At 36.0% G+C, this 14837-nt stretch overlaps 1 long non-coding RNA gene across 5 annotated transcripts in view; it reads right to left on the bottom strand.

The window, feature by feature from the left end:
- Positions 1-14837, bottom strand: part of LOC141379295 (uncharacterized) — an 83899-nt gene that overhangs the window by 24924 nt on the left and 44138 nt on the right. For 2 of the 5 annotated variants that reach the window (XR_012395840.1, XR_012395838.1), the window contains 3 exons: positions 10688-10797; positions 10246-10327; positions 2612-2752 (listed from right to left, as the gene is read on the bottom strand). This is a non-coding gene — a long non-coding RNA (uncharacterized lncRNA). The remainder of the gene's footprint in view (positions 1-2611; positions 2753-10245; positions 10328-10687; positions 10798-14837) is intronic. The other 3 variants (XR_012395842.1, XR_012395841.1, XR_012395839.1) reach the window with 2 other exon arrangements.

The raw sequence follows: 14837 nt of genomic DNA on the forward strand, positions 1-14837 counted from the left end.
ATTTGATGGAAGGAATGAGAATCTGCTACTATGATGTGCACAAATGACTAATTGTTTTAAGAAATGCATGAACTGTTGTGCAAATGTAAATAGTGTTGTGAGAAATGCACCAAAGCAACTGAAAAAAACTGTAAAAGTCTAAGACAGCAACATTATTTAACAATGAAATCAGAACTCTTTGAGTTTCCCGAAATGAAAAATAAAAAACATTAAAGTGAATATTACTTAGTATGATTACACAGCACTTTGAGACACAGAACAACAAAACCTGTATTTTTTCCTGTTATTCATCATATAGGCAGGAGAAAATTAAGAAAAAAATTTTACTAATAAATTATTTGTAATAAATAATTAAACATTAATTAAACTGCTATTTAATAAAGATTATTACATTAAAATATAATTTAAATTCTATTCCATTTAAATAAATGCATTAAATTTATGTGTGTGGATGTTTTCCAGTGATGAGTTGCAGCTGGAAGGGCATCTGCTGCGTAAAAGCATATGCTGGAAAGTTGGCGACTCATTCCTCTGTGGCAACCCCAGATTAAAAAAGGGACTACGCCAAAAAAAAAAAAAAAAATGAGTGAATGAATGAAATCGATCAGCAAAGAGCTAAACATTTATAGGTAAAAAATAAAGACAAACAACCCAACTGTTGAGCATCACATCAGCATATTAGAATGATTTCTGAAGGTTTGTGTAAAACTGTAAATTACACATATTTACTTTACTGTTACTTTTGACTTTTGGTTTTAGTAAGGTTATGTAATGCCTTTTGAAACTATTGCATTTATTTGATTAAAATTGTGAAATAATTTTACAAGTAAAATTAATATTTTACTAATAATATACATTTAAACACAAAAGTACTAATTTTACTTTAGATTTATTTTTTAATTCTATGATTTAAATAAGTGATCTCATTTTCCATATTGCTCAGAGCTAAATAAACACCCGAGCTGAAACATCCAGACTGTCATCCTTTTATTTATCGAACAGTCTCAAGTGTGGATGAAGAGGTTCAAGCTCTTTAAACAGGTCACACACAATCTTGCTCTTCACTCATTTCTCTTCTTTTTCTTTATTCGTTATGCTGATGAGAGCTCACAGTCTGGGATGGCCCATTTGACCAAATTTCTCCAGTGAGGGTCATCGGAAATTTGATTCAGTGTTCTCGAGGGAAATAAGAATGGCAGAAGGAGGCTGGCCAGACCCAGGTTATAGAGCCACTTGGGAGGGGGAAAGAAGGAAAGTGGGGTGGTTTCCCATCAGGCAAAGCAATAACCTCACCTCTGTTAGACGGGCAATAATATCGCCACAGGACCAAATAAAACCTGTGAAAAGCTCATCAGTGCGCCACTTGGGTTGAAAGCCCACTGACTTTAACAGTCACAAAATACAAATGATTTTGGCATTTATGAGTCACTGTCATACAATGCCCATGGAAAAAAAATACCTCCAGGACCTCTCTATAGTCTTCAAACACAATATATGGCTTCATTAAAAGGGGAATATCATGCCCCTTTTAGATATAAAATAAATATACCTAAATACCTCTGTAAAGCTTTAGCTCAAAATTCCCAAAATTCTAGGGTTAGGGGTGGAGTAAGGTGAGCCCATTCAAAAGCACGGCATGCAGCTCAGTTTGCATCTGCACTGAGTCTACAACCAGACACCTCTCCATTTTTGTGCATGTCCCTTTAAATGAGATGCTGCTTTCCAGAAGAGGGTGGCGCTTTTACATAATATTCTGATACTCTAGAAATTTCAAAACAAAAATGCCAAAATGTCCAAAAATAAATATTGTGGATTGACATCTAACATTTTCAAACTGCAGTCAGTCAGAGGTTAGTCATCAGACTGCACCATGTTGTTCGCTGTTAAAAATTTCTGAGTAGCATGTAAAAAAGCACTGTCATAAAAGATATTTGTAGACATTGTCAAAATATGGAGCACAAAGCTTTGGTACTGGCTTATGCTTAAGAAAAAGCATTAAACTGACACTCGTAGATAAAGCGGTCTATCATAAAATATATATTTGTTTCAATATTTTAAAATTTACTGATGATCTCTTTGGATGTTGGGAGTCTATGGCAATTACAATATTACATTTGCTGGTTTTGGACAATTGATCATTTGTAATGTTTTTTTCCAAGCGACATTGTAAATCTCTATCTGAAACCCAGGCATATTCTGATTACGTACCCCTAAATACATTTCTGGAGAGAGCCAAATACGTCTTAGGAGCTACTTTTTTTGTAGTTTTTGTTTTCGTAAATCTACCAGAGGCCGCTGTGTTTGCTTTTTGAGATCTCAAATTTCTCTTGCGAGTGCCATTCATGCCTGCTCTTCTAATCACCAGAAGCTACTGTCGACTGACTGACTGACCGATAACCCCACCCACCCCCTTCCATAACCCAACCAATAGTGTTTTAAAAAACCCAGATTGACCAGCGCCCATTCACTTCCCTAAACCCAAACAACAGTGTTTTTAAAAGCAATCCAGAAAAAAAAAAGTACACAGCAGCCTGATTTTTAACAGGTTTTCAGATTTACCACATTCTCACCCTGTTATTTCCTTGTTTTTTATTTTTTGGCTTTGTCTTACGTGCTTTCTGGAACCATTCATCACCAGACTCGAACCTCGTTGTCAACTCTGCTCTGCATCTTAAATCCTCTGACGTATGCGACGAGCCACTGGACAAACTTGTAACAGCGGAAAAGCATCCACACAGAGGTAAGCAGCCAGCTGGTAAGCATGAAAAGGAATGGTGTCATACAGCCCCGTATAGCGTTTGTTTTAAAGATGAAATGCAGCCATTAGTTAATCTGGCCACATAATTTGCAATCTCTAGAAATGTATATAGAGCTACATTTTCAGAATGAGCCTGTGTTGTCTATCTGCAGAAATGGCAAGAGCTGCAGCAGAACCATGGGTGGAAATGTGCAGATTAAGATTTGGTATTACATAATGCCCTTTCTATATAAATTCGAATGGCACATTTGCCTATAAACTTACAGTAAAAGGCTTATCAAAACAAAGTTGCTGGGTTGCCCCTTTTTCACAGTTTATGAGTTAATAGATGCACCAGGAACCCGATTACAGTCTTCTCATATGCGTATGTCTTCTTGTCTTATGTTATAATAAAAAACACAAACACTCATCTTGACAGTGATTTTAACATAATAAGGGCTTGCAGGTATCTGTGTACATCTGTCTAACCCTAAAACACTGATGATGTTTTATAGCCATTCTATTACCGACTGCTGTAATGCAACCCAGTCTTTTGTTGCATTGTGATAAAATGCATCAATATATTAAATACAGACTTTACTGCCTTTCAGCCCACAAAATATTATTTTATAATTTATTCTGGTAATCAGTTTGTAACTGTGTTTTTCTTACATTAGGTGATATTAGAGATTGATGATGTGATAAAATTGTGACTTAGTGGATGTGTTTAATTGTTATTCATGTAGAGACGCAGCCAGAACAGAATTTACTGCTTCTGTACAGAGCAGTGGCGTCTGCACTGAGGTAATTTGTTAGGTGGATACAGGCAACTTGTATAGTCTTTTATAGCTGGATTTTAACTTACTCTGGTTCCTGAAATGAATCTTAAATGTTGATTTGCTGAAAGATTTCTAATTAGTTTGAACTGAAAACAGTTCTATATGGCTATTTTACCATAGAACCATGATACATTTATCATGATAGCATGATAAGTTTTTTTCAAAGCATCTACTTTAAGTAGAAATCTTTGAAACATCATAAATGGCTAAAATTAATAAGACACCTAAAAGATCTAACAATAATGATAATGTTTGCCATTAAAACATTATTTCATTTTATAATGTTTATGTATGGGATTATCCTTTTTACATTTTCTGTGTTGATATATGCTCCAAGGACCGGATTTGATCACTTTTAGCACTTAAAAAGGGAAAACATTGGATTTTTATGCAGATGGTTACTCTGAGCAGAACATATATAATATGAAGTAAGTTTTATTGTCATTTTATCCACTTTTAACAGTCATTTTGGGTATATACACACTGCAGCAATTACAGCAGCACATCCAGAGTCATTATATTTCTCAAAACCTTCAACACTAATGTAATCCCACGGATTCTGAAGCCAAAGACTTTCCTTGGAATTCTGTGAAGGAACACTATCCCAGTGTAAATGTATACAGTATGTGACCCTGGATTACAAAACAAGTCTTAAGAGTAAATTTTCTGAAATTTATCACTCAAAAGCTGAAAGCAATATTGACCAAGATACAACTATTTAAAATTCTGGAAAAAAAGAATTAAAAAATGTCTCATATTTTTAAAAAATCAGCTCTAAAGCTGTCTAAATTAAGTGCATAGCAATGCATATTTCTAATCAATATTTCAGTTTTTATGTATTGCTTTAGAAAAAAAAATAAATAAAATAAATATATATATATATATATATATATATATATATATATATATATATATATATATATATATATACATATATCTCCATGGAACACGAGCTTTACTTGATATTTGGCATAAAATGGCGGCACGATGGCTCAGTGGTTAGCACCGAGGTTGCATGTTCTCACCGTGTTCCTGTGGGTTTGAATTGGGTAAAAAAAATTGATTTTATTTTATGAGTGTGTGTGAATGCGAAAGTGTATGGATGTTTCCCAGTACTGGGTTGCGGCTGTAAGGGCATCCACTGTGTAAAACATGTGGCAAAATAGTTGGCGGTTCATTCCACTGTGGCTACCTGTAAAAAATAAGGGATTAAATAAATGTTTGGCATAAAAAATCTATAATTTTGACAGTTTGATAAATGTTAAATATATACATTTGCAAAATAAAACCATTTTTTGTGGTCTAATGTCATATATGTTCAGCAGTGAAACCAACGGATGTGAAAAAGGAAGATGCTAGCTTAAATGACAGGCATGTCTGGTCTGATTCCTCTAATTCTCTATCTGCTCGTAAAGACTAGACTGCCTCAAACCACTAAAGTCTGACAATACCAGTAAGGCTGAGAGGCTGTGAGTATTAAGATCTTTTGATCCAAGTCCTCAACACTGATGAAAGCTTCCCTCAGCAGACGAATGAAGCACTTGTGTGTACTCACAGTCTGTCCCACATCCATCCAAAAAAAAGACACAACTGAACTCCATGTCCATAATCATCTACAGTGCCCTTCAGTATTGTTGCCATTCCTTTTACATTTGAACAAAGGTGGCTGTGAAAACGTGTCTGGTGTCTTTCTTTTATATATTCTTTGCTAAAAAAAATGAAGATGTTTGACTTTGTTTTTAAATGAGAGTAAAAATTATTTCTTGAAAGCCTTTAAATCAATTTGTGGTCATGTAGATGATGTTGGATTATAGTTTTGGAGACATTCTGACCTAAACACCCAACTAAATTCTGCAATTTTCCTGCTATGATAATTTGATATTTTTTAGTCCATTCAAACCATCCACCAAACAGATAGACACGTGCTCACTACAAGACTGATTCATTAGACTTCCAGTTCATTTGAAGTTAATAATGTTTGGTCTATCGGTGGATTCACGCATTTTCAGTGTTTCAGTTTTCCCACATTTTTGTTTCCCTGATCTTTGTTAAAGAATTTTGTGGTAAGGGACTGTGTGAGTTTGACCAGTTTCCTCACAAGAGGTTATCATGATTGAACAACTTCCTGTTCCTTTTTACCCCTAAAATATACTTTAAATACATTGAGTATACTTTAACAAGATTATGAATTCAGATAGTTGTCAATAATTTTGACACAAACACAATAGTTGCGTCCCAAATCGCATACTTATGCACTATTCTACGCCATTTTGTAGTATAAATAGTGCAAGTAGTGTGTTCATACTGAAAACTCTAAAAATAATAAGTGCACTTTGATTACCCGGATGATGCACTCATTCAGCCGCTAAAATGAAGTGTGTAATGATGGACACTTCACGCACTCAACGACCGCAGGTTTGCTTACGTAGCGGAAGGGGCGGAGCTATCGGACGCACATGTTGAATAACTTTATTTATTTTAGATGGTGAAAGCAAAATTCTCCTATGAGAGTGATTATAGCGCCTCTCGATGGTGAATGCGGCAATACTCACGGTAGGTATTATTTGATAATTCGGTCGTTTATTTCACTGATTTGGCGACCGTCAAACGTCATCAGGGAAACGGTTTGAATTTCCGCTTAGTAAAAAAACATTAGTGTGCCATTTGGGACAACACTACATACATGTACTATCCTTTTGAGTGTGTAAGTGCATAAGTACATAGTGTATAGTGTGCCATTTGGGACGCAGCTAATGTTCACAAACATGCACATACTCTAGTGTGACACGCTATGCAAGATTCCCTATGACGCGAAACTACATCATGCGGAATTCCCCATGAGTACCAAACGACTAATATGTTACATTTTACCATTCCGTCTAATCAAAAGCTTGGTCTCGAAAAAGAACAAAATTAAACTATTGTAAAGAGAAGCGGACGACGCCTCAATTATGTTAGGGTCCCTACTTAAACACAATTTCTAATCCAATGTAACATAAATAAACAACAGCCGAAGCGCTCCAAATAATAAATTATTTATTAAAATAACAAATGATTCTTCTACATTTTATGTTGTTTATAGTTGTTTAAATCGGTCAAAATAAGAAATGCAGAACAGCGTTTATGAACTTCCAAAAGTTTTTGCTCATAAAAGGGAAAATTCAAGAAACTGGTTGAAAAACGAAAGAGCAGGTGGCATGTAATAAACAATTATTTAATACATCCATGTGCACAAACTTTTATTTGAACGCGATAATTTGTTTGACAGCACCAATAAAGATTATTTACAGGCCTAGCTATGTGTATAAATATTTTCATGTGTTATATAAAAATTATATGCAACCACCACCACACTTATACAAAATCCAGGAGAATATAAATAACGTACCCTGCCATGTAATTGCTGCAATGAAATCCCCATCCTGTTCTGCAATAATCCAAGTCTTTACTGGCATTTTGGTGGAATAAAAAAAATAATAACGTTAACGCCTATATATGCAGCAGCGGTGAATATTCGTTAACATTAAGTTCATTGACCGAACAAAAAAAGAAATGCAACCCTTGTGACAAAACTAGCCAGTTGTTATTGTGGAGCACTTTTCCCCCTTACAAAAATAAATAAATATTGTAGACTAAGAGTCCACACTTTTATATGATTTCATTTGTTATTTCGTGATGTCTGAAAGATATAATAAAAAGCATAGCAATTTATAATAAACGTGTTTGAACCGCATAAGTGTATTATGTGTACAACTTTTAGTTAATGAATGCTACAGATTACTGTAGCACAGTAAACCGATAAACTGTAATAAATACTGTAACATTAGTGTAAACTGTGGTGCTTTATGATGGTGTATATTTATAGCGTAAAAAACTGAAGCCTATTGAATATTTTGTTTATTACTAAAGTTGTGATGTAGCACAGCAACAATTCAGTTCAGTTGAAAACTTGGTCCTCTTCATGATATAAGGATCATGCCCAACATACGTGCTTATTTCCTACTCATATCTCCTTTAAAATATGGTATAAATCGCAAAAATACAGACTCTGTGTCTCCCATTTAGTTTTTTACTAATAATGTAATGTTTATTAATATAGCGCATTTATTGTGTACACCCAAAGCGCTTCACAATCATGAGTGGGGGTCTCTCCACACCACCACCAGTGTGCAGCATGATGCGACGGCTGCCAAAGGACAACGGGGCCAGTGCGCTCACCACACACCGTCCCAGTGGCAGTGTAGTGTCCCCTTCACTTTTAATGGGGCATTAGGACTCACGCAGACCACAGGTTGAGCACCCCCTGCTGGCCTCTCTAACACCACTTCCAACAGCAACCTAGTTTTTCCCATGTGGTCTCCCATCCAGGTACTGACCAGGCTTAGCCTGTTTAGCTTCAGTGAGTAACCAGTCTTGGGCTGCAGGGTGATTTGGCTGTAATATCCCTCCTCTGTAATATTCCTGCCCTCTATCTCAATTTAGCATGTCAGAACCAGAACCTAGAAACAACCTATAAAGCTGTCAGAAACTGTGGTGGTGTGGAGGAATGAGCGAGAGCAAGAAGTCAGCTTCAGTCCGTTTTAAAAGCAACACCAAATCAACCAATAGACAATTAAAAAGGAAAAAAGACAAAAAAAGATCAATTGAAAGTAGTTACGACAGGATTGATTGCCACATGTAACAGTTAGATAAAACTGTAAAAAAATTTATAAATTATATTTTATAAATAAATATTTTTAACCAAAAGACCTTCCTTAACGTATCCTCCACTTATTCCAAACCTATTTGACTTTCCTTCTAGTTGAGCACAAAAGAAGATGTTCTGAAGAATGTTGGAAAGTAGCAACCATTGACTTCCATAGTACTTTAGTTCCTAGTATAAGTGTCAATGGTTGCTGCTTTTCCAACACTCATCAAAATATCTTGTGTGTTCAACATAAGAAAGAAATTCATAAAAGTTTACATCCACTTGAGAATAAGTTAACGGTAAGGAAATGTGGGTGAACTATCTCTCTAACAATAAAGACATATTCCACAAGCTTCTTTGCTTATGTTTACTAAGGCGGCCAGTATTATTGAAGTGCGCTGTATAATTCAGATTATCATAGCCTGTCTCTCTACTGCCCTCTTATGGAGAGCCCAGTGTCACTCTGTGTTATTCTTCAGAAAGTGGGACATCTCCGTGAAGCCCTGAGCTCTGACCTCACAATCTCTCCTTCTGCAAACTGAAAGCAGGTCACTTGTGTTTAACCCCGGGGCCACGGCACTCAGTCACCTCTGAAGACACGAAGAGAAAGCCATTCAGCCAACCGATCAGCACACAGACATGTGAAAGCAGCGTTCATAAATAATGTAGGAAAGAGCTCCGTCAGGTTCTGTAGCTCAGATGGAGGACCAGCACCTCGCGAAGCCACAGACACTCAAATCTGAGAATGACATTTGCAGAAACAGAGGGAGGGAAGCTGAGGACGGAGAAGGGAAACAGGCAGAAAGGGAAAATGACAGCATGATGGAGAGAGACAAAAAAAGTGTGCAGAGTGAAAGGGGAAATGGGGCTAAAAAAAAAGGGGGGGGGGGGGGGGACACCACTGATTTAGCTCCTATTGAAGTGTTCCAGTGGTGCTCGGGGTTAAAGAGCAAAGTGTGATGGATACGATCTCATTAAAATGGGAAAGTGAAGCTTTAATTTCCTGCGCATGTTCCATCTTTATTAATGTCAGAAGCAGCAGGTAGTCAATTGCATTAGGCCTTCGATCACTGCCTGTGCATTGCCCCAAATGACAAATATCAAGCCAGGGCATTGCTCAGAAGGAGATCGTTGTGAGTATCACTGGAACAAATTACTAACACATCACCAGGTCAAACCAGAGACACGCTGAGAAATCCAAAGTACAGCATGGGATTGAGGTCATTTGAAAACTTGCTTCACTTCAAGAATATTTCCACCAAAAGTGGAAAGTCTGTATTTATTTACTTGCACTCGTTTCATTCAACTTTCGTTCTTCTGTGGAACATTTTAGGAAACTTAAATTTGAATAAATGTCACATTAGTCCCATAAATAACAAGAGTCAGTTGAGGCTGGACAAAATGGAAAAAAGAATGGATGAACATTTGAATTGACTACAATTTTTTATTTATTATACATAATTGTGTTGTTTTTTATTTAAAATAAAACAAATATTTAGTCATATTCAAATATTCATTAATAGTTTTATAGAAGTTACGAAACACCAACATGGTGTGGCTAAATATCAACTTTGATATAAAACAGCCCTGGAAGTAAATAATAGTTTTATATTAATATGTTCAAAGTTTTCTTTATTTATTATATAATACTCTTTTTACTAACAAATCATGTTTTTTTTAAATATAAGTTTGCAAAGGCTGCATTAAAAAGGCACTGTTTTTAAAACAACAGTAGCCAAAAAATATAACTGTAAAATGTTTACAATTCTGAATATTGGTTAATTTAAATAATGTAATTTATTTTGGTGTTGGTAAAGCTGAATTTAAGCAACCATTTCTGCAGTCTTTAATGTCCAACATATGCTCATTCTGAAAACGTAACCCTAAGTGAAGTTTATTTATAAACTGATTTCAAGAGCATCACATGCTTATGATTAGCACTGTTGCCTCACAGCAAGAACGTCACTGGTTCTAGTCCTTACCAAGCCAGCCGACATTTCTGTGAGGAATTTACACGTTCTCCCCGTGCTCACGTAGGTTTCCCCCTGGTTCCCCGGTTTCCTCCTACCGTCAAAAAACATGCAACTTAAGTTAATTGACTAATCCAAATCGGCACCATAGACAAGACAATAGTTATCTCTTAAGAGCAATCACTGTCTGTTCATTAGTTACCACAGCAAGGGAATTCCTGAGATCTGATTGAGCTCAAACTCCCCTCTTGGCTTGCAAACGGGAGGGAGCCCCGGGCTCGATGAACTTATGAACTTAGGGCTCTCTCCAGGTACAGCATGCCAAACAAGCCTTATAATAAATCATCAGCTAAGTGTGAACGCTTGAAATACATTACTGGAGATGACAAATTATGTAAACGATATGGGGCAGTATGATGGCGTTCCTTTTCGCGCTTACCAGATGACCACTTACCTCCGTGTGGACGGCTGTGCCGCTGTTAGCAGTTTGTCCAGTTATCTTGCCATGTACATCAGTGGACTTGAGACGCAGAGAGAAGTTGACCACGATGATGAGATTCGAGACTGGTGAAGAACAGTTTCAGAAAGCAGGTAAGACAAAAACAAAAGCCAAAAATAAAACAGTAAATAACAGGTTGAGAATGTGGTAAAATATGAGGAAAAAAAATCAAGCGAGGGCTTTTCTTTTTCTGGATTGCTTTTTAAAACCGACGGTTGGTTTTAGAGAAGTGGGTGGTAGGGTCAATCTGTGATTTTGACAACACTATTAGTTGGGTTTAGGGAAGGAGGAGGGTGGGCCAGTCGATCGATCAGTCAGTCGACAGCAACCTCTGGTGGATTTACATGAGAAAAGCTGGAGTAAATGACACTCGCGAGAGTAATTTGAGATCTCAAAAAGCCTACACAGAGGCCTCTGGTGGATTCGCGAAAACAAAAGCTGCAAAAACGTAGCTCCTGGGATGCATTTAGCACTCTCCAGAAATGTATATAGTGGTATGTTTACAGAATGAGCCTGGGTTGCAAATGTCACATGATCTGAATTCTGAAAGAAATCTATAGTGCTCAAGAAACATTTCTTTTTATTATATGATTATGATACAATTTTCTGAATTATCTGATCTTTTTTTTTTTTTTTGGAAAGACAGAAATATTCTGCAACATAGTCATTTTTGATCAGTAATGCATTCTTGACTTTAAAAACAGTATAAATTCTACAAAAAAAGAAAAAGGAAAGAATTAAAGAGGAGTGTATCTTTTATTAAATTACCATCTTTTCTCTAAATATCTAATTTATCATTGTCATAATATGATAAGTTTATTTGTTCATTTACATTGAAGATGATACATCTTGTCCTTCTGGAAGTGAAGGCACCTTCAGATGCCCTGCCTATAGCTATTGTTTTATGTAAATGTAAAAAGCGAGGTGAAGATGGTAGAGGAGAGAGCCTATATGCAGGCACTCTGCTGGAACATTGAGACTGCTTCTCATTGAGATGTAGCTGGCCTGTTAAATCCACATGCTTTACGGCACTTGTCAGCTCGATTGATAGCTACACATTCACTTCTGCAGGTGAGGAGAGGGGTAAAGCATGAATTTCACGCACATATTTAATAACGTTGGTCACAAATCATCGGCAGGAACATGCATCACAGTATCCCGTACGAGAAATTCAGGCAAAATCCAGTGTTGGTAAAACTAGCTGCAGTCATCCGAACAAACTCATTTCCAATGCCATACTCTTGTTAAAAAGACGAGACTAAACAACAATTCAGAGGATGTCATGCATTGAATGGGCAAACTAGAAGTCCTACATTCAAAATGGAGTACATTCACACTACATTGCTTGCTAATATTTGTATGAATCTCTTATTTAATGTGGTTAATGCCATTCAGAGTGTGCAAACGTGTCAAGTGTTGAGTTTCATGATTGTGTATGAAGTGAGGTGAGAAGTGTTCAGCTTCATCTCTGATGCTGCTCCATCACAAGCCGATTAACAAGCGTGTTTTTGTTTTTTAACCCTTTTTAACCCTGGATAGTTCGCCCAAAAATGTAATTTTACTCACTATTTAATCACCAAGTATATTCAAACCTTTAAGACTCTTTCTTCTGTTGAACACAAATGAAGATAAAGCCAGAATTATTAGCCCCTCAGAATTTTTGGCCCTTTGTTTATTTTTTTCCCCAACTTTCTGTTTAACAGAGAGAAGATTTTTTTCAACACATTTCTATACATAATAGGTTTAATAATTAATTTCAAATAACTGATTTATTTTATCTTTGCCAGGATGACAGTAAATAATATTTGACTAGATATTTTTCAAGACACTTTATACAGCTTAAAGTGACATTTAAAGGCTTAACTAGGTTAACTAGGCAGGTTAGGGTAATTAGGCAAGTTACTGTATACTGTATAAATAAAACAAATAAGACTTTCTCCAGAAGAAAAATATTATCAGACATACTGTGAAAATTGCCATGCTCTGCTAAACATCAACTGGGAAATATTTAAAATAGAAAAAATAAATAAATAAATCAAAGGGGGGCTAATAATTCTGTCTTTAACTGTATATTGACATTTTGGATGAACTGTCTCTTTAAATGCATATCTTTATTTAAAGAGTTCAGGGATGTCATTGATTTAACTCCCCTTGTTCATTTATTAAAGTTAATCAATAACAGTCTTCATATTTCTATTAATTAATGACTGTTTTCTCAATTTGTAAGTGCATCATGTCACTAGTGCCCCAGTGTATTTAATAGGGCAAATACAATTCACCTTTAAACTTCAGGATTGCAGTGTCCAACGCACAAATAAGATGTAATCAGTTATCAAATTGTTGATTTATTTTTATTTTATTTTATTTTTATGACTTTTGTTACTATACTTGTGTTTACTGCTATCGTTGATTTTGTCATTTTTTACTCTTTTTTTTTTCATTTGTACAAACTACTTATTTCAAATGAGCTGAAACCACACAGTTTTTGAGATTTCATTACGACAACTTAATTGTTTTATGACCTTGGAAACAATAGTTTTGAGTCACATTCAGAATGAACAAGGGAGGTGTGCTTTGATGATGACAATGATGGTAAAATCCTCTGCTCAGTTTCAACACCCCCCAAGTTCCGATAGATAACAAAATAGGCTTAATGTACTTTTGTAGGGCAGCGCGGTGGCACAGTGGGTAGCACAATTACCTCACAGCAAAAAAGTCACTGGTTCGAGCCCTGACTGGGTCAGCTGGCATTTCTGTGTGGAGTTTACATGTTCTCCTCGTGCCTGCATGGGTTTTCTCTGGATGCTCCGTTTTCCCCCACAATTCCAAAAACATGTGGTACAGGTGAATTGGGTAAGCTAAATTGTCCATAGTGTATGTGTGTGAACGGGAGTGTATGGATGCTTCCCAGTGATTGCAGCTGGAAGGGTATACGCTGCATAAAACATATGCTGTATAAGTTGGCGGTTCATTCCGCTGTGGCAACCCAAGATTAATAAAGGGACTAAGCCGAAAAGAAAATGAATGACTGAATGTATTTTTGTAATTCCTTGAAGCATATGATTATAGCTGAACTGTTGAAGTCAATATTTTGAGGTTCCTAAGGTTTTGGTTTCTACTTTGGACTTTGAACATGTCTGGACCATTGCTGTATATGGAGGATTAGAGAACTCTTGCATCTAAAATATCTCAATTTGTGTTCTGAAGATGAACAAAGGTCTCAGGGGATTAGAATGACATGAGGGTGAGAAATAAATAAAATAATTTAAATTTTTGGGTGACCCTGCCCTAGTTTAATTCATCAATGAAAGAAATTCCATTGGATTCCATGAGTGAAAGAGGAAAATAAGAACAATAAGAAACGTGCCCACTTACAGTATAAAACCAAGTATACAGTATGCATCAAAAAAGGACCTTAAAGAGTTGGTTCATGAAAAAATTTAAAATCAGTCATCATTCACTCACTCTCAGTTCAAATGCATATAACTATTGTTCATCTTGAAAACACAAATGAGGACTTTTTTTATAAAATTTGAGAGATTTCTGTCTCTGTACTGAACATAACTCGAAACTCTGATGAAAAGCATTCATTAAGCTAAATAAATGAAACCATTTAACTTATGTTTTTAGAAGAGACATGATCTCTTTACATGAACATTGTATCCATCCATATGGATGGATATTGATTATTGTGCCTGCATGCCGTTGTGACCATAAAAAAGAATTTATTCTATTCCAAGCAAACAAATCAATAAAATAAATGGCAGTATATGGCATGAGAGTGAAATAGAAAATATAAACTTGCAGAAGGTGGATTTGTGCAGATTCTACCAGCTAGAAAGCAGTGGTTGAAAGATGGAATCCCAGGGGAGATCCCGTCAACTTCTAACACATACCTCATTGATGAAGCACCGCCATAAAGGCTTCATAAAGGCTTCATAAATATGTATTGTATTAGATACAGCTGCAGCCGGGATGACATTCTGCTCCATTTCAGGTCTCTGCTTTGAATGATTACACGTCTTGTTTTGGTAGATGACACCAATGTGGGTTTTAAAATTGGGTTCTGACTCAAATAAAATATATTTTGCAAGTATTTTAATTG

The sequence above is a fragment of the Danio rerio genome, chromosome 20 (genome assembly GCF_049306965.1).
Source record: "Danio rerio strain Tuebingen ecotype United States chromosome 20, GRCz12tu, whole genome shotgun sequence".
Lineage (NCBI taxonomy): Eukaryota > Metazoa > Chordata > Actinopteri > Cypriniformes > Danionidae > Danio > Danio rerio.